The following is a 21,133-nucleotide window of genomic DNA, read 5'->3' on the forward strand; positions in this document are numbered from 1 at the left end:
CAGTGGAATGCAGTTTTCAATGCTGGAATGTTTTTGTACTTTGAATGTGGGATTTTCAAAATTCCCATTCCCTTTAAAGAGGAAGAAGGTTATTTGGTTGACCTCGTTGCGTAGAGGTTGAGCCAAACTTGGAAAAATAAACATATGGGTCTTAGTGGTATCTATATTATTTGAGAGCCTATAAAATGTAGAAAGGCAGGGAGTATTATCAATTTGTGATCTTACAGAGTAGTCTATTAAGAGATGTGATTGTATATGAATTTTAAGTAAAAATTATGTGGATCGTCTTGTGACACCTCAGGTTCTCAGTTAGCACACAGTCCAGTGCAAGGAGCTTGCTTTATCAAAACGTATTCAGATATTCTTTTCAACTTTGCAATGGAATGTTTTCCTGATTTGACATAGTGTCTCCATGGTCCTGCCAAGGTACATTGGATAAAAAATAAAATTTTGTGCTTGGTTGTTTTCTCTACTAAAATGGAATTAGTTAAAGGAAAGAAGCAAAACAACAGCAGCAAAAAGAGAACAAAAATGCAACGTAACATACATTCCAACTTGCTAAAAGACAGAGACTGTTAACTATAAAATAGAAACCTTTGTTCAGGTGCACAGCCAGATTTTGCCATCTGTAATTCATGGATTAAGAAAGCTGAGAATTCCTCTTCAGGGAAAATGCTGAATGATTCCCCTCAGGGCACAGTTGTATGGGTTTGTATTTGGCCAAAAATGCTGTCAAGGTTTGTATAAAAAGAGTCAGCTGCAGATGTTACTTGTCCAGAAGCCAGCAGTAAACACTTTAAGATACTCATTTAAGTTAATTGAGCTGGAATTAGAAGCAATAGCAAGACTATATATTTTAGGTCAACTTTTCTTTGTATAATTCCACTGTAAAGCCCTGAACCTATTTCTAACCCTTTTTCTGCTCTTCTCGCATAGTAATATTCTATAAAGTTCACTTATTTCTACCAGCACGCATGTTGGGTTTCATTAAATGCTACCCACACCCCTCAACACGCGGGGAATTTGATGTGAAAGAATCAGCCCCAGCAACAGGAAAGGGAGACACTTCTTGGGGGACACTAGGTAGCTTCTGAGCCCGTAGAATTCAATATAGTACAGGGGACATTGAGCCTCTTTTAGCTCTGTTCAAGGAGCCCACCCATTTGGCAGAGGATGGGGAATTTTTTTGCCTTCCTAACACCAGCTGTAAACCATGGTGGCTTAAGTGGGAATGTGCTTAGCACCCAGCTGAGGTACTTGGCTGAGCTGTTGATTCATTGCAGCTGGAGAGTAGTTTCCAGTGTGGTTAAAAGGATACATTTACCCAGAGGTAAATGACCTGGGATTTTGGTGCTTGGCCTTGGATAAGTTGAGACTTTGTGATCCTCAGGAGCTGAGGTGTCTGTCCCCCCACTTTTTCTGCACTGTTTGTCCCCCTCACAATGGGGGTGTATGTGGCAGGATTAGACCGAGCTGATTCCTAGGTGTTAGGGTAAGGAGAGCCTACCTTGAGTTAGATTATGTGGTTGGAGCCCTGTAATCTCTACACTCAAATCAACTCAATGCTTTGTATTGGAGTGCATGGCCAGGCCTGCCAACATGGGAGTGCAAAGGGGACAGTTGCCCCGGGTACGGCATTTTAAAGGGGCCCAGAGCTCCAGCTGCCACCGCTGCTACATTGGCAGTGGTGGCAGCTGGAGTTCCAGGTCCCTTTGAAATGCCATGGAAGCACTGTTCCAGCTGTGTGGGGCTGTCAGGGGGGCTGACTTCCCTTGGGCCTGCCCTTTCCATTATTGGCCTCACCCTTTCCAGGGCATGGAGCAGCGCCCCCCAACACCTTGCCTTGGGGCCAGCAGCTCTTCATGGGTGGTGGATGAGTAGTGCCCCTCTCATGTATTTGTTGTGCCTTGCTGCTTAAAATCCATCCATGTGTCTGAACTTATTTCCCTGCTGCATCTGAATCAATGAAGGTACAAAACAAAACAAAACAAACAAAAATCCAAACAAAAAAACCAACCAAACAAAAAAACCCAAAAAGAACCCCACCACCTTCATGGTTGAGATTGATTTAGCTCCTAGAATTTGGATGCTTATTCAGACTGCTTTAATGGCTTGAATCTAATAAATCTCATGAGAACAGATTTCTACTGAATTTTGGCAGTTCAGGATCTGGGAAGAGCAGAAGCCCAGAAACATTAAAACACACTGAAACCTTTAGAAGTAATTTGGCTCAGTGTTAGATCTGTAAATGGATAAAATTTGAGAGTACTTTTACCTTAATTGGTTTGCTCTGTTTAATTTTTATATTTATTTTTCCTATTAAAACACAAAGGGGAGGGAGGAAGAAATATAAAACTTACCAGTGGGTGCAAATTTTCTTTCATATATTTTAATGAGAACAATATAACATGAAAGTCAAAGAAACAGTTGGCTGTTCTGGTAAGGAAAGGGCTTTGTTTGTTTGAGGAGAAAAGCGTAGCTGTTTCTTGTCAATTTTATAATTAATGGGGTTGAATTCAAACCTGTTAGTTTTTTGTAAAAGAAAGTCCTGTTTGAGACCCATGTGTTTTTTATTGTAGGGGTGTTAAAAAAAAAAATCACATGCATACTATGACAACTGTGGCAATGTAGACAGAAAAGTGTTCCACTTAGACACCTCTTGTTGCAAAGGCAAAATGCCCAGAAATTTAAAAGTCACAAAAGGAACAATCAGCAAAACGATATCTTTTACTTGCTCAAATGTCAAAATGTTATGTGGAAAATACGTCCCCAGAGACAAACAAATCAGCAAAAAAGCCAAAGATACAAAAGATGGCTGTGTCTACACTTGCACTCTTTTTTCGAAAGAGGAATGCAAATAAGGACAATCAAAATGCAAATGAGGCACTTATTTACATATCTTGTGGTTCATTTGCATAATCTCTTGGGAAGAGACTTTTGAAAGAAAAAAAAGCAGTGTAGATGGGGCTTTTTCGAAAATAAACCCCATCTTTGAAAGAACCCTTCTTCCTGAAACAAAATAGGAAGAAGCGTTCTTTTGAAGATGGGGTTTATTTTTGAAAGAGCTGTGTCTACACTGCTTTTTTTCTTTCAAAATAATCTCTTCTGAAAAGAGATTATGCAAATGAACCACAGTATATGCAAATCAGTGCCTCATTTGTGTTTTCAATTCTCTCATTTGCATTCCTTTTTTGAGTGAAAGTGTGCACACAGCCAATATGTTCAGAAGGACAAAATTAGAATTTTCTCAGCGTTTGTTAAAATGTATTTTTGACCAAGTCATTTACCTTTGTTCTTGAACAAACTATTTATTATAAGTTAATTTTGTTATTTATCAATTATAAAGCATCCATTTGAGACTTGTAAACTATTCAGGACTTTGTTTGTGTGGAGATACAACACAGACAGTCATTGCACATTGTTAAGTCAATTTGTGTCAGTTTTTAAATAACAATATGACAGTCTGATGTTGGAAACTATTTCCTATCTATCGTTTGTGTTGGAGCTATACTAAACATGAGTACTACATTCATCCATCCAGTTACACAGTGATATTATCTTTATGTATCAGCAATTTGTTTTGCAGATAATACTGTATGGTGTATAACCTGCCTTGGCAGTATTCTCATGGCTTTTTTTGTTTTATGCATGCTAACTACACTAAATTATTAATAATGTACTTGGTTTTAATAATGTTTGTTGTCTTTGCTCCTTACAGTATATGGCTGAGTGATAATTTTCAATATGTATTTTCAGCATTCAGTACCATACTTTTCAAGATAGACTGTACTACTATTCATTGATTTGACAGCACCCCAGACTGTTCTAGACATGTTATCTGTCCCAAAAGGTGTCTCAGTCTGTCACAGTTGCATGGTGCTCTTCTCAACTCTGGGTGATTTTGATCTGTTTGGTTCAGCACCCCTTTTCTTCTCCTCCACTCTTCCTGCTCACGGAGTCATAGTATGGCTGCTTTGTGCCTCCGTCCGTGGGTCAGGTCACACTGTGATTTCCCGTTTTGGGAAAGCCACTCAAATTTCTTCTGCACTAGCACTGTCAGGCAGTTCTGGCCCTTACCGCCCTGGTTATGTCACTCCCACAGTGACTCTCGCAATCTTGATGTTCACTGCTGCTAGCAATTACACTCTGTTGTGGATGCTAGAGGAATCCTCGGCTGTCCTCTACTCTGGGTTCCAACCCGAGGGTAAACATTCATGGGCTGCAGTTATATCTGATACCTTACTGCCCTTGCCCCTACTGTGTTTCTCCAAGCTTTTCATTCTCCAGCCTTCCTAGTCAGATCCCTCTCTTTTAGGCTTGCTAGGTAAACCTTTCCTCTTAGGTTCCTATCCTTTTTCTGAGGGGTTCTTATCTCCCTTGCCTCTCCCTGCCATAAGTTGTAGGCTTCTTTCCTTTCCCTGATCCTTAAAAGGCAGACATACTTAATAGTCAGAGGGGCTGACAGCCACCATGGCCCCAGGGAGAAGGTGGGAGTGGGGCAGCTCTCCACCCCAGAAAGGGCAGCGCCAAGGGTGGAAGGGGAAGGGCTTAGAGCAGTCAGCCCTTCCCACGCTCCCTCAGAGCTATATGCCAAGTGGTGGCGCAACATTACCATGGTGATTCAAAGGGGTCTACAGCTCTGGCCACCCCTGCTGCTACTTCAGCTGCAGCAGCAACCAGAGCTTGGGGCCCTTTTGAAATGCTGGGCCCACAGGGCAACTGCCCCCTTTCCCTCCCTACCCCCTATTTGGCGGGCCTGGAGAGAGTGTCTTTTTGAAGTCAGGGGGGCTTTATTGGTACCCAGCATTCTGCCTGCATATCACGTGTTATGGGATTGGGCCTAAAGTAAAAGCTTGATGCGTTCAAAGATGTAGCAGTGAAAACGTTCTGATGAATATTTCTTTGCTAAACTCGCACCTTTGAAAAAAACAGTTCCTGGAGATAATTTGATATTTGAAAGCTAAGTAGAAGAGTGTGATAAACTATACAGGAAAATAATAGATGCATTTGAAATCAACTTCATTATCTATTGTATTACTTCATGTTTTGCCAGGTTTGTTTATCTCAAATAAGACAGTGCGCTAAATTCTTTTTCGCATAATGAGAAGTGAAAAATAACATTTCCAGCTCAGAGTGACTAAGATTTGTAGTTTAGCCTTGAGTTGTTTTTACTTTGTATGGTTGGAGGGTTCCAGCTAGGAGACTGAAAACATTAGAGTCAGAGAGCACCATACGAAATAAGTACCATGCATGTAATATATTGCATCAGAGTGATTTCATATATAGTAATGGAAAGTTCCCTTATTTCTCTTCCTCTTCATATAGGAAGAAGATTGTACAAATTAAGGCAAACATACTTGTATTCTGGAATGTTAGTTAAGAACTCTCTAAAGATATTTTAGAGAAAGCCACAGAGTATATCAAAATAGTCTAAATTAAGATGGTGTTGGAATCAGATTTCATTTTCTACTAACCAGGCTAATTTAGCAGTCAGTACCCTTAGAGTAGAAGCTAGAAGCCAGATGGTGATCATACTATGTGGCAGAAGCCCATACAAAGCTTCCCACACTCCATAATATTACAATCAAGTTATTTAACTAATTACCATATAGCTTTCTGTCATCTATTGTTATTTAACAAACAATTATTTAGAGTTTTTAAAACTCAAAGGAATGTTTAATTACAGCCTACCTCAAGTTGACAGTTCATAGAATCACAGACTCTTAGGGCTGGAAGGGACCTCAGGAGGTCATCAAGTCCAGCACCGTTCCTAAAGCAGGATCAACCCTAGCTAAATCACTCCAGACAGGACTTATAAACTTCTAAGGATGGAGATTCCACCACCTCTCTACGTAACACATTCCAGTGCTTCACCTCTCTTCTGGTGAAACAGTTTTTCCTAATATCCAACCCATACCTCCCCTCTGTAACTTGAGAACAGTTGTCTATATTTGATATGATTGTCCATCCTTTAAAAAGAAAAGTTTGCTCCAAGAATACACAGTTGGTCTTAAAACATTAAGTAGTGCACTGATGTATTTATATCCTAAATAAGAGTATCTGTTTAAAAGATATGCAGACTCCTGTTTTGTGTCTCATTTGATTAATAGTCCTTGCTGGCTTTTCTGGCAGAAAATGGACTGAGATGTGAGTTTGGTTTGTAGCCCAGAACTGAAGCTGCGTAACAGCCTCAAGGGCTGTTATGTGCTTGTAGCACTTATCATGAGGGGAGAGGCTGGTCTATTACAACACATTTAAAATAATGGGGTCTGACTTTACAAGGTATTTAATGCCCTTGAATCCCGCTGAAGTCATATTGACAAAACACTGTAGATGTAATGGGCATTTGTCACTTAGTGATTTGGGGAGTGGGCAGCCTAAAGATGCTCCTTTATTATTGTTAAAAGATTTGGTAGTTAAAAATGTGAAGGTTGACTAATACTCATAGAAACCCAGAAAAAAAATTCACATGGCTTCTGACATGAAAAAAGTTATTCACTGGCAATGAAACCACACAGACCAGCTTTAAATGAAAATTCCAATTTATACCATCCTAAAATACTGTATTTTAAGTTCCAGATTTTTGTCTTGTGATTTTTTTTAAAATATTTTACTGAGCAAGTCTGTATTATATGTGTAGCCATCATTTCTTTGACTTTTATGATGTAAAGACTTGAAAGCAGAAATCTTCCTTATTAAAATTAAGTACATTGCTAGAAATGTGGTGCGGCTGTTAATATTTTTTATATTGTTAATAAAGCTGTAATATTCAGAATAAATTTCCCTACTCATTGGTTATATTTACTACATTAGGCAGTGTCCTTTAGGAAATGCCATATATAGCATTATCTTTTTCATCATTCCTAAACAACAATGTAGACCAGTCTGGAGTAATAATGTTAATGTGGTCTCTAAGGCAATTCCTGCTGTGAAATAAGTAGTTAGTAGTGATACTGGCATTAGCCGCAGTGGGAGTAATCAGCCGCTGGATTTGTTTAATCAGAGTTATCTGTGGAGATTTCAGTGTGTGCCACTACTGTGTAGGCATGATCATTTTCAGTATTTAAAAGACTGAGGAGACCAGTATAATGTAGGGCCATAAAATAATAGATTTAAATCTTTGCATATTTGCTTTTGCAATCACTTACAGAATTAAAATAAATAGATTAATTATACAGAGTTGCAGAGGTAGAGCTGCAGTACAGTACTTCCCAATTGGTCTAATTTTTGCATATTTATTATTGTTTGTCAAAACAAGCTGATACATCTCTCTGTTTTCCAAGTCCTCGCAGTCTGTTGTCATTTAAGGTAGAGAAAGAGAATGCTCAGAGGCCAGTTTTGGAAGAACTCTGATGCAAAGCTATAGGAATGCAGTGTTTTCCTTTTGGTCCAGTCCTCACCTGCATAGATTTTTTAATGGATGGATTATTTAAAAATTAAGTTGCAAGTAGAGCTGTGTGTATGCCAATACTGTGCATAGCGTAATGATCTATCACTGTGGAGATGACATAGGGTACATACAGCTAGAAATCCTCCTTTCAAATCCAGTTGTTCAGTTAACTAATATACATTCATTGTTGATAAAGGAGATATTGTACTCTTGAGCCTCACAGTTAGAGCTAAATCCTGCTTGTCTAGATTTAGTTCCTCAGAATCTACTCACTGAACATGAATTCAAGTTCGTGTGTTTGTGGTGGTGTGGCAGGGGAAACAAGGGGGAGGGAAAGTGTAAGTGGAGGAATGAACCATTTTCTCAGCATTTGAATTCACTGTGTGAACGAAATGCGTACGTTTGTAAGCTGTAATGGCAGACAGTGAAATCTAAATGCCACCGGTGTTCTTTCACCAGCCAAATCTTTATGTCTCTGCAAAGGATTGTTGAAAATTGCTACGGTTTCAACAAAGGTCTGATTTTCAGTTTCACTGAAAGCAGGCTTTTCTGAGCACTTAGGAGATACAATAAACGACGAACTGAGATTGCATTGTGTATGATGATGAAGAAAGCCAATGCTGTTTTGTGCGTCAGGAGGAATATGTCTGAGACCTAGCACATGTGCATGGTTTGTAGCAATGACGAGATCTCACACTCTCCCCCTCACACCCCGAATTAGACAAAGAACTAATCTGTACAGATTGTTTACACGATGACTGATTTGACTGAGGAGGAACGAGTGATTGTCTCCAGTATTTGACAGGTCTCTGTATGTTACAGTTGGAAAGTATTTGTTTTTGGTTTCTCTGTGGGGAAAAAAATGGGCAGCAGGTATTGTGCCTCCCCAAACAATCTAGTGGGGCCCCAGCCACGCTCCATCCCCAGGCCAGGTCTCCTCCTGTTGGTCACTGTGCTTTTCCTTGGCTGGCCAAGGCTGGCTGTCCTGCCTCCTGCAGGGAGTCAAGATGGGTGGTGCTGGGGCCACACTTCTCAGAGAGACAAGACTGGCAGCTCCACCTGACCACTTTGGGGTTGGGAGTACTACTGCCTGATAGACTGGAGCTGGCCATACTGCCTGGTGCACTGGAGCTGAAGCACTGGTGCCCATGGTGGGCATGCTCTGGAGTTCTGGGAGGCAGGGGCTCCACGGAGGGCAAGGCCTTGGGCACAAGGGCGGGGTCCCGGAGCCAGCCTCCCCGACCCGGTGAGTCAGCAGCCACCCGTGAGGTGACCAGACTGTGATTCCAACTGTACTAAGAATTATACTAATTGCAGGGTGCATGTGCAAGATGTAGCTTTAAAAAAGGGCTTTCAGCTCAATGAAATACATACGTAAACTCAGTGTCATGACTTCTCAGGGACCAACATTTCTGCACCCACTTCTGCTTTTATACCTCCAGAAATTTTGATACAGGATCTCGTATTCCGCCCCACAACCAAATTGATTCCATTTTCTCCACATTCCAAAATAGCTCCACTGTTTTTGCTGAAACATCAAAAAATACCATGGTCCATAAGAGCTGTGAGAAATAAAAGTTAAAATTGGCTGAAAAGAGATTAACATCAAGGAACTTGTGCTACATCAACTGCATGGGACCCTATTGCTTCCATTTAAATATATACATTCAATAGCCAAAATCCAACTCAGTACTTGAAAATAAATGTTTGATGCACATAATTTTGTCTGTGTATATTTTCCTTGTCTCTTTAGTAGTGATAGAAATTGCTTGTTGTAGTAAAACATGACATTAACCTCATGGTTTATTGGCACTGTTTGCTTTATATTGATTTGGTCTGAAAAATATGTAGCCCCTCTCCCAAACTGGGATTTAGCTTTTAAGGCAATTTGGCACAGACTAGATGCTTGAATGTAAAAGCTTCTTAGAATTCATACCATATGTGTGAGTTGGAACACAAAAAACTGATCTGACATCTCCCCCCGCAAAGAGGAGAGGCTTAAGATTTTAGTGTCCAAAAGTCATAATCTTAATTTCAGAACCTCTCTGGATGAAAAACAGTTATATTATATTGTAGAGTTCGTGAATATTTAAAGATAGCTTAGCTTAGTTTTCTCTCTTCCTCACTAAAATACAGGTGGTGTCTTTTTGAGGCTCCATATTCCAAAACGAAAAATATAAATTACTTATAAACCAAAATAATAGGACAATAGATGATAAATAGGGGCATAGTTAATTTTCATGTCAGCTTTTTGAAATAAATCAAAAGGAGTCAAAGAATTTAGATGTGGTGGAACCAGCGAACATTTCCTTTGCTTACTGGAACTTCGTACCACCTTTAGGCTTCCGGTGTTTTCCTGACATAAGAACATAAGAACATAAGAATGGCCATACTGGGTCAGACCAAAGGACCATCCAGCCCAGCATCCCATCTGCCGACGGTGGCCAATGCCAGGTGCCCCAGAGAAGGAGAACAGAAGACAATGATCAAGTGATTTATCTCCTGCCATCCATCTCCTGCCTTTGTTCTGAAGGCTAGGGCACCATACTTTATCCCTGGCTAATAGCCATTTATGGACCTAACCTGCAAAAATTTATCAAGCTCTTTTTTAAACCTAATAGAGTCCTGGCCTTCACAGCCTCCTCGGGCAAGGAGTTCCACAGGTTGACTGTGCGCTGTGTGAAGAAAAATTTCCTTTTATTAGTTTTGAACCTACTACCCATCAATTTCATTTGGTGTCCCCTAGTTCTTGTATTATGGGAAAAGGTAAATAATTTTTCTATATTCACTTTCTCCACACCATTCATGATTTTATATACCTCTATCATATCACCCCTCAATCGCCTCTTTTCCAAACTGAAAAGTCCCAGTCTCTCTAGCCTCTCCCCATATGGGACCCGTTCCAAGCCCCTAATCATCTTAGTCGCCCTTTTCTGAACCTTTTCTAATGCCAATATATCTTTTTTTGAGGTGAGGAGACCACATCTGCACGCAGTACTCAAGATGTGGGCGTACCATAGTTTTATATCGGGGAAGTATGATATCTTTTGTCTTATTATCAATCCCTTTTTTAATAATTCCTAACATCCTATTTGCCTTACTAACTGCCGCTGCACACTGCGTGGATGTCTTCAGAGAACTATCCACTATAACTCCAAGATCCCTTTCCTGATCTGTCGTAGCTAAATTTGACCCCATCATGTAGTACGTGTAATTTGGGTTATTTTTTCCAACATGCATTACCTTACACTTACCCACATTAAATTTCATTTGCCATTTTGCTGCCCAATCACTCAGTTTGCTGAGATCTTTTTGTAGTTCTTCACAATCCCTTTTGGTTTTGACTGTCCTGAACAACTTGGTGTCATCTGCAAACTTTGCCACCTCACTGCTTACCTCATTTTCTAGATCATTGATGAACAAGTTGAACAGGATCGGTCCCAGGACTGACCCCTGGGGAACACCACTAGTTACCCTCCTCCATTGTGAAAATTTACCATTTATTCCCACCCTTTGTTTTCTGTCTTTTAACCAATTCCCGATCCATGAAAGGATCTTTCCTCCTATCCCATGACCACCTAATTTACATAAAAGCCTTTGGTGTGGGACCGTGTCAAAGGCTTTCTGGAAATCTAGGTATATTATGTCCACTGGGTGCCCCTTGTCCACCTGTTTATTAACCTCTTCAAAGAATTCTAACAGATTAGTTAGACACGACTTCCCTGTGCAGAAACCATGCTGACTTTTGCCCAACAATTCGTGCTCTTCTACATGCCTTGCAATTTTATTATTATTATTATTATTATTATTAATTTAACTATGCAAGTTTTATGTTTTGAATATATGAACACATCAGCTCAAGTAGGAAAATTTGGATCTGAATTCTTGTGTATGGTGAAATTCTCATCTCTGAACCATCCCCGTTTGTGCTTGGGATGGGAGGAGTCCTAAAAACACAAGTTTCAGCCAAGGGATAACTACTAGTGTAGCTATTCCCAACCTATCTACTAGTGCAGACAGCCAGTCGCTCCCAACCTAAGGTTAAGATTCACTTTTAGTTTTAGAGCTAAGTCTATGTTTCCTGAACAATTTTATCAATAAACAAATCTTTTATAATTCTGAAAAGCTTGGAGTCCTCTTTTGTTAGGTTTGCTTATGTTTCTTATAGGCTGTGAAATAGAGGACCTTGAAATAATGTTTTGTCCAGGTTAGTTTTGCTCCTTCCCTCATTCTAATTCCAATAGGGGGTTTAGTGGTAATTATCTGGAAACCAAGTGCAGATATTAGCAAAAGTCACATGAAAGCTTTGATTCCTAGCTGTGAAATGGTCTGGAGCCCTAGTCTTGAATGCCAGTCAACTTATAAGTAAGATGTTAGATAGCAATTCATGTTAGGTTTGTAGTATTTGGGAGGGTACGGAAGTAACATTGTGATCAGAGTATGACTTAGCACAGGGGTCAGCAACCTTTTGGAGTCTGAGTGCCAAAATTTGACTTTTTGACCTCTCTGTATGGTCTGAGTGCCAGGATACTTTTTAACATCACTAATAGTCCTGCTTACAAGATCTTCATTAATAAATAAATGGTAAAGCTTTGCATCTTAATTTAGGTGGTGGTTAGTAGCATTAGATTGTCTGCTGTTAATCCATAGGTGGCATGGCTTTGAGCAAGCTTCTGGCTGCATGTGGGAGGAGGGGCAGGGCTGAACTCTCGCCTTGCATGCTGATGAAAATCAGCTCACATGCCACTCTTGGTACACATGCCGGGGTTGCTGACCCCGGTCTAGTATCGATCAGCCTCCACAGCTATCAACACTCGGTCATCTCTGTAATTTCAAGACCAATAAGCTTTTCTAGGTATCTGTAAAAAGAAAGAATGAATCACTCTCATGAAAGCTGAAGATTTTAACTCCCATTTTTAATTCTTCCATTGGCTCTGTGGGACTACACAGGTGTTAAATGCACAAAGGGTGGGATTCCAACAGAGATATGGGAGAAGATGCAGGTATTTTAATATAATGTGTTCTGAAAGACTGGTAATTCCCACGATTGAATTTATTCTGCATTTGTCAGGAGAGAGACCTGTTTAAGTAATGTGGGCAGATGAATTTGATCCAAAATCTAGCTTTGGTTAAGGCAGCTGTTATGAAATACAGTTGTTATGGCTCCACTGCAGAAAAAACAAATAAATACATGTTACAACGGAAACATTGATTTGAAACACATTCACTGAAATGCGATAATTCATGTGAACCTGGAAATGAAGTTTAAACCATACTAACTACAAATAAGTTTTAGTCTTTCAGTTTCTTCCAGTTTTGAGAGTGCAAATAAAGTAAATAAATAAGGATTTTTTGGAACATTTACTCATTTTAAAAAACTGTGGTGTGGCCACTTGAAGCTGATAAAGACAACTCCTCAAAACTAATTTTTGGATTACATTAACCTATTTAAATGAAACCACTTCCTTTTCTTTCTCAATCGCTAAATCCTATCTAGTCAACCCCTTTCCTTCCCTCTCTAGTGTTACATAAGCAGCCTGGTAATTAGCACTGACATCAGCTTTGGTCCAGGTTGAAACTCCTCCTTCTTGTGTCTTCTTCAAGTGAAGAAACAGGTGTCACCATTAATTTGAACTCAGCGTTAAAGCATTTTTTTCAGCACACACAGATGCTTCCAACATACCCTGACCTACCTCATTCTCATGTGCTCAGAGCTGAGGTCAGCTCTGGCCCTCATAACATACTACTTCTATGATGCTTTCCACTGAGCTTCCAGGTTTGTAAGGAGGAAAAAGTTCTTTCCAAAATCCAAAATCAACTGATTTGCCAAAGCCCAAAGAAAGCCAGGCCAATTGTAATGCTACCTGAAAAAATCAGGAAAGAAGTGGACAAAACTCTTTGAATTACTGTTTATTTCACGGTGGGAATCTGAGGTGGCAAGTGAGCAGGCAGCCTCTGAAATGTCTTGTGAAGACAATTGGAGCTACAGGTGCTCTGGACCTCTGAAATTATGAGAATAGTTTTTAACTTGTTATTGTCTGTCTTCATTCCATGCTTGTCAGATTGCACACTGGTCTAGTAATCCTTTCAGAAGATATGGCTTTACTGTAGTTTTAATCGGACATGTCATGTCCTAACAGACTCTTTTTTTTTTTTTTTTTTTTTTTTAAAGGAAGTTAGATTGTTGAGTCTGATTGTTTGATCATACATACTGGTTGTGGTAGAGAAGTTAATCTTTCATTAAACATCTTGGCAGAGATCCCTACAACAAGTAAGAAAGGAGAAAAATAACTTTTAATTAGCAGAGCCAATGAGCAATGTGGAGATTATTCACTGAAAAAAATGAACACAGAGGTATGCGATGTTAGAATCTATTTAAAATATGAGTGTAACGTACATGAAATATTTCAGATGAATAGGCCAGGGGATTGAATGCCTCTGTAACCTGGGGTGGGCTAGACATCACTCACTGCCCTTCTCCAGTGCCTTAAAAAAAAGCCTACTCCCACAGCCATACAGTACTGGGGACCCAGAGTTCAGTCTGTAAGGAATTTCAGCAAGGATTGCGCAGTGTCAGCCTCCCTACATTGAAGTTCCAGAAGAATCTAAAGAAATTAATTTACTTAAATACCTTTATAAAATTTAATTAAGAAAAACAAATAATCTAATTCTTAGAACAAAACACAGCTATTCTATAACCCAGAGATAACACCCATAGTTACAGTAAACATAAGCAAAAGAAAAGAAAGCTAAAACTAAAATTTGAACAGTTCAGTGCACACAAACTCAGTAAGAAAAGACAGAGGTCTGAAATGCTTAGATTTAGTTTACCAAGCCTCAGTTTGTGTCTCTGATCATCAAATCTGCACCATATGCTGAGTATGATCCATCTCTCCACTTTCTTGTATGGAATCCTCAGCTGAAATCCAGGCAGCTTCTTCCTCTGCTGTAGATCACTGCTAGGCATCCAGCTCACTGATTATACTAGTCAGTTTACTCACAAATGAACAGGCTTAAAGAAACCCTAATGTAATAACAATAAATAAATAAATAAAACCCCCACCACTCTGAGAATAATAAAGTAGAAAAGAGTCTTTCCCCGTTACTATATTTAGAGAGAAGCTGAAGAATCATACTGAGAAAAGTAATTAAAACAGTTTGGCTAAAGTTAAAACAGCGTTCAAACAGACAATCAACACAGAAGAAAGTATTTTCCCTCCTCAGTTCTCCTTGCTCCTAAGTAGCATTGCCCATGATCCCTGGTAGAGGCTAAACAACCTGCTGCAAAGCGCTGCAGAGTGAGGAACAGTCTCCTCTGTGTTGCAGCTCATCTTCCCAACTCTCACAGCCCTTAAAGAAGCTTCTGACCTGCCTGCTTGCTCATGAAATCTGACTCTAAACTACTAGCCCCAACTCCAGAAACTACTGGTAAAACTGCCCTGCCACAGAGAGGTAGTCGTGTTAGTCTGTACTCCAACAAAGCAAAACAGCAGAAATGTAGCACTTTAAAGACTAACAAAAGCCGTGTCTACACGTGCACGCTACTTCGAAGTAGCGGCACTAACTTCGAAATAGCGCCCGTCACGGCTACACATGTTGGGCGCTATTTCGATGTTAACATTGACGTTAGGCGGCGAGACGTCAAAGCCGCTAACCCCATGAGGGGATGGGAATAGCGCCCTACTTCGAAGTTGAACGTCGAAGTAGGGCACATGTAGACGTTCCGCGTCCTGCAACATCGAAATAGCAGGGTCCGCCATGGTGGCCATCCGCTGAGTGGTTGAGAGATGCTCTTTCCAGCCCCTGCAGGTCTCTATGGTCACCGTGTACAGCAGCCCTTAGCCCCGGGCTTCTGGCTGCTGCTGCGGCAGCTGGGGATCCATGCTGCATGCACAGGGTCTGCAACCAGTTGTCGGCTCTGTGGATCTTGTGTTGTTTAGTGCAACTGTGTCTGGGAGGGGCCCTTTAAGGGAGCGGCTTGCTGTTGAGTCCGCCCTGTGACCCTGTCTGCAGCTGTGCCTGGCACCCTTATTTCGATGTGTGCTACTTTGGCGTGTAGACGTTCCCTCGCAGCGCCTATTTCGATGTGGTGCTGTGCAACGTCGATGTTGAACGTCGACATTGCCAGCCCTGGAGGACGTGTAGACATTATTCATCGAAATAGCCTATTTCGATGTCGCTACATCGAAATAAGCTACTTCGATGTAGGCTTCGTGTGTAGACGTAGCTAAAATGATTTATTTGGTGATAAGCTTTTGTGGAAGAAACCCACTTCTTCAGGATCTAAATCATTTTGGTAGTCTTTAAAGTGCTACATTTCTTCTGGGTTGTTCTGCCCAGCAACAGAAACACTTTTACCTCCCTCCACAGGGGTCTCTTAAAGAGAGAGCTCCCTATTAGGTGCATGGGTTGCACCTCCACATATCTATAAAAGAGGGACAGCGGTAGCAAATGGATACCCCCTTGTCAGTATCTCTCAAACTCTGACCTGGATTGTCTATTTCTAATGGCAGTGGGCAGTTTGCTCCCCATGCTCTTTTAGTACTTGGACTCTCTTCTGAGACTGCAATAAATGTATACATCTAAATCAGTTCCAGCTGTGGAAGTGACATTTGTGGGTGAAAACTTATCCACTGATATCTGGGCTGAAAGCACCCATTTATTTCATAGTTTACTAAATAGCCATCAAGTGGTAATAACTTCCAGTAGCTGCTACCCTGAGCTGGAGGTAAACCAGAAATTTATAAATGAAAGGTTGTATGACCCATTAACAGTCCAGTCCCCCTCCAAGGTCTTCATTACCTTAAATAAATGGGAATTCGTATTAGACACATGTGTCAAGTCACTCACTTCGATACCTTCCAATACTCACCACTGTAAGCAGCCTGCGTTTTATATAGACAGTTCAGAACAAATGAATTGCCTTCTAATCCTTCCTATTTTACCTTATTAGTTCAGTAGACTTAAAACACAAAACGGCTACTATTTATTTGTATTATTGCACACTGTGCTGCCAAAATTGACAGGTAAGAAAACAGGGAGACATACTGGTTGACATTTGGAAAACCCGCCACTTTTAAATATAAACACCAATCCTGTTTATCTAAAGCAGTGACATGCCCAGCAGTAACAGCAGTGATTTGGGTCAGGGACCATCAAGTGCCACAATGTTTGGCACCAATTGCTTCCAAACTGGTCAAGTGGCAGCACAGTTTGAAGAGGAACACAATGAACATTGATATATAGAATTTGTACACAATATAAAAGGAGAGCTGTCTTTCTGTCTGTCTGTCCATCCCACCCGGGGCTGGAGCTGCCCGTCAAGCTTTGTGCCCCACCAGCTCTTGGCCACCGGGCTGCTGGGGTTTCCTCAGCCCCAGCTGGGGCCACCAGGCTGAAGCTTCCAGCAGAGCTCTGTGCGCTTGCTAGCTCCCAGCCCCCTGGGCTGCTGGGGTTCTCTCTGGTTTTAGAGCAGCCGGTGGAGCTCTGTGCCCCTGCCAGCTCCTGGCCCTGGGGTGCTGGCAGAGCTCTGCTCCCCTGCTGGCTCCCAGTCCCAAGGCTGCTGAGGTTCTCCCGGGCCCTCCCACGTCCCCAGGGCTGGAGCTGCCAGTAGAGGTCCAAGCCCCAGCCAGCTCTGGGCCCCGGCGTTGCTGGGATTCCCCCAGCCTCCTCTGGATCCTTGGGGCTGGAGCTGCCAGCGAGCTCCTGGCTTGGTAAGGGGCCAGTCTGGTTCCTACAGCATGCTGGCACCCAGGATTCCCCACCATACACTATCTCCTGAGATGCCAGCTGGGCAGTGGGGGGAGGGTGGTGTAGGATGGTGCTTCTGCACAGCCTAGGGTCACCACCTCCCTTCTCTCCAGCGGCACCAATTTCTGTGGCCAGTAGAGGAGCAAGGGCAACACCTACAAGGTGCAGGTGGCGATGCAAGGTAGCCCCTGAAGTTCCCCTGCTCGTCCCACCCCGACCACCCCTGCCCCCTTCAAATTACAGCCCATGTGCCCCTCCCTTTTTGGGGCACCCCTTGAGCCCCCTGCATCCCCTCCTGTGGTCCTCAGGCTGGGGGCCCTGCTAATTGCAGGGATAAAAAGTTTGCTCACCCCTGCCTTACTTTAAAACTATGTTGGCTTTCATACCATAGACCCCTGCTTTACATGGACTCGACTTACATGTTTTTATATAAATGTGAGTCGAGTCCTGGGGTCCCTGCTTTCTTGTACCCCACCTCGCCGCTTAACCCTGCCCTGCCAGCTGGCTCAGGGGTTCCACAGGAAGCAGCTCCTGCCTTGTGGCTGTCCAGCGCTGCAATGCTGGGGGCGGAGAGGGGCAGGCATGGCTTGAGCTGCCCAGGGCTTCAGTGCTGCAGCTGGAACTGCTGCCACCTGAGCAGCTCCAGGGCCAAGCTGTGCTGGCCCACCTCCTTCCCACCCTCGAGGGAGCCAGAGCTGTCATCTGGAGCAGAGGTTCCAGCTGCCCACATTCGCCAGCCAGGAACCTCTCCCGCCCCAATTCATGTGAAATTTGATTTACGTGGAGGTTGCCCAGGATGCAACCTCGGCATAAATCGAGGGTTTACTGTATCAGAAACAACGAATTGTACCTGTGCAAATAAGTTCTTCATCTGTAGCCGCCACACAGGGGCGGACCCTGCTAGTGTCACCTGAAAACCTTCTGTCTGTCAGGTGTTTGGGTTTTTTTCTTTTTTATTTCCCCTAGGTAACCTTCTGTCATTTTGCTTTCTAATCTACTCATCCCTGTGGAACAAAACAGCAGAAATGTAGCACTTTAAAGACTAACAAAAAGATTTATTTGGTGATGAAGTGGGTCTGTCCCACAAAAGCTCATCACCAATTAAATCAGTTTGTTCATCTCTAACGTGCTACATTTTGCTGTTTTGTTTTTTTTGGAGTACAGACTAACACGGCTACCTCTGTTACTCTTCACCCCTCTGGCTTAGTCTTCCTGCTAGTCTTTAATCTCTTTCTGCATCTGGAGTTTTTTATTAGACCTCTATGTGAGTATTTTCTGTGGTTGAAAATTCTACCATTTCTTACTACAGGCTGAAAGAGCGTCCTCTGTCAGTTTTGTCTTCTCTTCATCCCCCTTTCTCCATTTCATAGTTAGTTTTATCTTCCCTTAATTTTCTGTGTTACACTCTGGGTTCGCTCTTCAGTAGGGTGACCATATTCCTATAGGGTAAATACGGGACACCCGGTGTGGGGGTGGGGGGGGCAGGGATTGTCCTGGCTAAAACGGTACAGATGGTCACCATTTATCAGGCAATGGATGCACCCTTCTTCCCACACAGATCTCTCACCTCCAGCCTGCTGCTGAACCCCTCACCCACTGCTGCACTTTACCTCCCACCCAAATTCTCACCCCCAGCATGCTTCTGCACCTTCCCTCCCAGCCAGAACCCATCCACCCACCCCCAGCCCACTGGGGTTGGGGAGAGAAACAAGCTTGCAGTAGGTTCTTCAGGGATCAGTGCTGCAGGTTCCAGAGGGGCTCTGGCCCTAAACCCACACCACACAGGGCTCCAGCATGGGGGGCCTCCAGCCCTGTGGGATGTCCGAGGGGGCCTCAGCCCCACACAGTACAAGGCTCCAGCCCCAGCTCCACCCAAGCCCTGTGGCAGGACTCCAGGAGGGGGGCTCCAGCCCCCGCACCATACTGGGCTCCAGCCGTGGCCCCGTGATGTGACAGGAGGTGGGGATGGGTGTTGTCCCCACTCTGTGCAGGGCTCCAGCCGCCAATGGCTCTGGGTCCACCTTAGCCCTGCAGCGGGGACAGGGGGTGGAGGAGGCTCCAACAATGGCCCGAGCCCTGCACTACGATGATCCCAGCTGCCCCGTCCAGCCCCCACTTTCCAACCCCCCCCCAGCTCCATCCCCAGCCCATCCAGACACCTAAGCAAGGTGGCTGGGGCTAGCAGTGGCATCCCAGTGGTGCAGCAGGCAGGCAGGCAGCTACATTTTAAAAAGGGCAGTGGCTGGAAAAGAAGCCTTGTGAGTCTCCAGCCAGCACAGGAAAAGGTCACTCAGGCGGGGGTCGGGGTGGGGAGGATGGGGCAAAATATGGAACAATTGGTCCCATTTAAAAATTGTCAGGACACCTTTTTGGCTCCCTAAATGCAAGACTATCCCACCTAATATGGGACAAATGGTCACTGCGCTGGTCAGGCATTGGGTGGTTCCATTGGGTAGTTACTTTACAGGATTTGCTATCCTGCAGAACAAATTTTGGTCCAAATTTCAGATTTCCCCAAGTTCAAGGACGTTTTGGTTCTGGCTCTTTTTGACAGTTAATAAGAACTTCAAACCTTGGACTGTAATTGCTTAAGAAAAAGAAAATCTGACCCTTATTTAAATCATCTGCATAACTAGGTTAACTAGCCGCTGAATAAGAATCACCATGGGATGCATCATCGCAGTTATGGACCTTGAATAAATATATTCAGAAAAGATAAATATCAATCCTTTTGTGCGGATAGTGTGATCTCTGCTATACTTTCTTTTACACATATGCAGAATATGACTACATTTTTAATCAATATAAAACTCTGAAGTCTATGTGAGACTGTGCTTTCTCAATAACGATAAAACCCCATACATTTTAAAATGCATTTCACATGTTCCTGTCCTATCAGGTGTTGAGAAATGCTTGATTGCAATTTCTCAGAGTTCCAAGAACCAGTCTTAGCTTGTTGTGATCAAATAGACTTAGGACACGTAATGTTTTGTAACAGGTAGTGTTGTATGATTAAACAGACTGAATTTTAACTTGTAAATACTTGACAGAAATAAAGACCATGATCAACAGGGAGAGCTGGTATGACAATTTGCTTGGTGTGAAAATCAATCTTTTTGTAAGACATTTGTTTTTGTTTTTTTTTAATTTTAATAAAATCAATTTAAACTGTCATCTGCTTAAGACTATAAGGCTCCCATTAAAGTTTTAATTTCATTATGTAAATAAATATGTATTTCAAAAAAGTCACTTCTGTGTTTCAATAGGTGGGTCTGTGTAAACATTTCCTGCATTCTAACCCTACATACCACTAGCTTTGTCTGCTGAAAAGTATTTAGAGCCTGTGGTATAATTCATTCTTATCTGTTGGGTGGGTATTGTAAGTTCTTTACACAATAGAGTTATCTTCAGTTAGTTGTTTGTGAAAGCTAAGAATGTCCCTTTGCTTCTTGTGCTGTTTTCTGAAAGGAACAGCATGAATTTTTCCAATCTTCAAAGATTGTGTGGTTCTATTGTACACTCATGTTTGAAGGTATTCACTGAAGAGTCATGCTTAGGCGAAGGGAGGGAAGAAAGCCTTGTATGGTACCAGTAGCCATCTGCAAATGCTGTACTGTCCTCTGTACCAGTCTATTGAAGATTCATCTTCCACTTGGGGGAGCTTAAGCAGAGACTGCATTCTCTGTGTGTGTGAAAGTTGACTGAAGTTAGAAATGTGGAAACAGACTATTGTTTTCATCAAAGTACCTGGAAGAAAAGGAGTGTGATACGTTTACAGCTCATGCATCTGATGAACTGGGTCTTTGCCCATGAAACCTTATGCTCCAAAAAAATCTGTAAATCTATAGGGTGCCACAGGACTTTTTGTTGTTTTTGAAGATACAGACTAACTTGGTTACCCCTCTATTTACAGCTCAGTTTCCTCTTGCAGTTTCCATTGTGATCATGTTTATGGTTTGCTAAATGTATATTTAGAAAAGAAATTGAGGTGTA

At 42.3% G+C, this 21,133-nt stretch overlaps 1 protein-coding gene across 2 annotated transcripts in view; it reads left to right on the forward strand.

The window, feature by feature from the left end:
- Positions 1-21,133, forward strand: part of MACROD2 (mono-ADP ribosylhydrolase 2) — a 1,465,546-nt gene that overhangs the window by 422,865 nt on the left and 1,021,548 nt on the right. The gene's annotated exons all lie outside the window — the stretch shown is intronic.

Source organism: Carettochelys insculpta, chromosome 3 (genome assembly GCF_033958435.1).
Source record: "Carettochelys insculpta isolate YL-2023 chromosome 3, ASM3395843v1, whole genome shotgun sequence".
In the NCBI taxonomy this organism is placed as follows: domain Eukaryota; kingdom Metazoa; phylum Chordata; order Testudines; family Carettochelyidae; genus Carettochelys; species Carettochelys insculpta.